Source organism: Nicotiana tabacum, chromosome 9 (assembly GCF_000715075.1).
Source record: "Nicotiana tabacum cultivar K326 chromosome 9, ASM71507v2, whole genome shotgun sequence".
NCBI lineage: Eukaryota > Viridiplantae > Streptophyta > Magnoliopsida > Solanales > Solanaceae > Nicotiana > Nicotiana tabacum.
This window is the reverse complement of record NC_134088.1, coordinates 95,616,038-95,619,767: the sequence shown is the minus strand read 5'-3', so window position 1 is coordinate 95,619,767 and position 3,730 is coordinate 95,616,038.

Here is a 3,730-nt window from a genome sequence, read left to right as displayed (position 1 = left end):
TCTTGGTTGTCCTTAAACTACCATATGCCCTTTGCAAGATCGGCTCGATTGGCTTGAGACCAATCTTGAAAACAAAGACGGTACACAACCTTTTTGGAAGTGACTTTGTGAAGGCATCTGCAACCTGATTGATTGTGGATTGGTTTGCAAAAACTTGATTTCTTTCAACTTGATCTTGAACTAAATGGAAGTCTATTGCAACGTGTTGCATCCTGTTGTGGAAGATAGGATTTTGACCAAGACATATTGCTCTGATGTTGTCACAGAGCACTTTGAGTTTGGTATTTCTTGATGAATTGCAGCAATTATTGTTGAAGACCAACTCTCCGGTAGGGTAGTAGAATAAGCGACATGAATTCATCATCGAATATTATGTCAATAGAATTCAACTGTGTTAAAATCACATTAAATCCATTAATATGTTTTGTATAATGTCCATATTCTGTCATCTTCAAGTTGAACAATTGGCGCATTATTAGACTTTATTTAAAGCATATGGCTTTTCACACATATTTGATAATTACATAATCAGGTCCATGATGGTCTTCTCGTTAATAATGTTGTATGTTGCATTTCGTGTCAGCATCAACCGAATCACACCAAGAGATTAACCATCTAATAGACATCAATCCTCTTTGGTCATATTCTCCGATTTTACCCCAGTTAGGGTTCTGTGCAACTTTTTCTAGTACATGTAGTCCTTTATCTATGCAACTTTTTCTAATACATGTAGTCCTCTATCTACATGTTCTAGAATCCAAAATATTTGTCATTGAACTTGTCAATTTTAAACTTTCTTTCTTTTGACGTCATTTCATAAAATGAATTCTCTTATGTGAATAGTAACCATGAATAATACTGTATGTATGAACAATATCCCAACCATATAAGATAATCAACACTCACTATTGGTGAATAATACTTTTACTATTAATAAATAATATTTTCACTATTAAACAATACTTTCCCTTATTTTGATAGTGTTAGTATTGATTAACATTAGTTTTGCACTTTTCTTCTAAATAGTACACTGCAACAATATCCTTTGTCTACCAAAATTACATTGTTTGGGCTCTGATACTAGTTGTTGGGAAGCCATGCTAATTAAATTAATATACTTCACATGAGAATATTTACGTGGTTCCACAATATTTTCCTATTTCACGATCACATAGAGAATAATTTTATTGTTGAAGTGAAAAAAGATGAAATTATGATGAAATAATTTACAAATGAGGGCAAAAACTTATTTATAGATTTCAAAATGCCTTGTTGATGTAATCATGTATGTCATAGATTCATAATATTGAAATTCATAGATGAATTCTCTCGTCTAGTAAGCTACACATTATCTTTTTCTTTTTCTTTATAGACATTGCAAAATTATCATTTGTCTAAGTTTTTGCCTTTTTCACTTTTTGTTTTCTTTCTTTTGAATTTTTCACCCTTTATTTGTAAAGAGTTTGTTCCCATCAAGATGTATATAATTTTTGGGATATTTGATGCCTTTGGGCTCTTATAATAGTTATCTATGTTTTAGATAAATGTTGCATGATGGTATGAGAATGTTCGGTGTCTCATTTGCATGTAACATATGCTTTATGGTTAATAGTGTTGTGACGATATAAGAATTCGCTCATCGAACGCCAAACTTGTTAGCCATCCAATTTTAGTTCTTGACAATTATTGGGGAGAATATAAATTCTCCACATATGTTGAGAATGTATTAAGTTGTATTCTCAAGAATTGCTAACGTTTTTATTTTATGCTGAAGTAGTCATGGTGTCATTTTCTTTTGATGTTTAAATATCTTCAAGTGTCATGTCACCTTTCGATCTTTGTGTTAAAGTAGCCTTAATGTGAGAGAATCAGGCGAACTGAAAGATCTTAGTAGCCAGAGTTCTTCCTTGCGGAGGAGTTAAAACAGACTATTTAGGCTCCATTGCTTTATATCTTTCTTACATCACACCTCCTACGGTTGTTGCCAAAGCTCCGAGTGAACCCGAAATAGCCAAAAAAGGATCTTTTGTGTATAATCCTGCATAATCTCTAATGTTATCAGTTCCGGTACATAGACCAAATAATACAATGCAAGCAAAAGCTTCTAGATTCATGGAGATATAGAACAGCATATAAGTTATCATGCTTGCATATCCATCATTTGAGTCTCCAACAATTATTCCAATAATGACATATCCGATTTGACCTATGGACGAATATGCAAGCATACGTTTCATGCTTGTTTGAGTAATAGCAATGAGATTTCCCAATATCATGCTAAGAATAACTAGGATTTCCAGAATAAGATGCCATTCGTTTGATGAGAAATTCGTGTTTGCACACTCAATAATAATTGTCATGCCTTTCGTTGGAAATCACTCTTCATAATATACATTTCAGTGGTCAAACATATGACTGATATATCAATTCACAAAACCTAATATAATTCGTGTTCGACGGCCATTAGTTTTGAAGTAATTGCTTAATCTTTGAAAATAAAACTAATTAAACCTTTAATTTAAATTTTAAAAATATAATAGTCATAACTTCTATCTTCTTAGTTTCAAAATTTATAATATCTGTTCGAATAATTTATATATATACATATAACTATTTGTTTGATCTAAAATATAGATTTTTGTTCAAATAATTTAATTTATATAAAAGAGGGTTAATCTTAGCTAACAATAATATCCCTAAGATGGAGTTCTTGAAAAAACAGCAAACACCATGTAGATATAGTCGGACAATAGCGGTAACATGCAATAAATATCCAAAGAAATCAAAGGCAATAGTGCAGCATTCAATATCAATGAATAACAATAAATGACATTTAAGTAAATATAATGAATGAATCAATATAGCTTGTGTACAGGAGACTAGGTGGGTAGGATATAAAGCCGCGAGATGTGGGCAGTTTCAAACTTTGGTATTCTGGGAGGGTGGGGGGCAGGAACGGGGTAGGTATCTTGGTTGATAAGGATCTCCGGGAACTGGTGGTGGAGGTTAGGAGGGTGAATGACAGGCTGATGATTATTAAGCTAGTTGTTGGAGGTTTTACTCTGAACATAATCAGTGCGTACGCACCCCAAGCAAGCTTGGATGAGGAAGTCAAGAAGCGTTTCTGGGAGGATTTAGATGAGATGGTGCGTGGTATCCTGCATGACGAGAAGCTTTTCATAGGAGGGTATTTCAACGGACACATTGAAGCGACGTCTGGGGGGGAGGGGGGCATGGTGATGTACATGGTGACTTTGATTTTGGAGATAGAAACGGAGGAGGAACGTCTCTTCTGGACATTTCTAGAGCATTGGATTTGGTGATAGCAAACTCGAGTTTCCCGAAAAAGAGGGAGCACTTGGTCACCTTCCGGAGTTCGGTGGCCGAGACTCGAATTGATTATTTACTCAGCATGAAGTTTGATAGATGTCTTTGCACGGATTGCAAGGTCATCCCGAGTGAGAACCTCTCGACCCTTCACAGGCTCCTGGTCATGGACCTTGAGATCATGAGGAAGAGGAGGAAGAGGGCGATGTATAGCCAATATATGATCAAGTGGGGAGCCTTGACGGAAGCTAAAGCGCAGGAGTTGGGGGTCAAGCTGGTGACTATGGGGGCTTGGAGGAGTAGTGGGGACGCAAGCGCTATGTGGACCACGACTGCGCAGTGCATTAGGGAAGCCGCGAGAGAGGTATTAGGGGTCTCAAAGGGTTACTCTGGTGGTCACAAG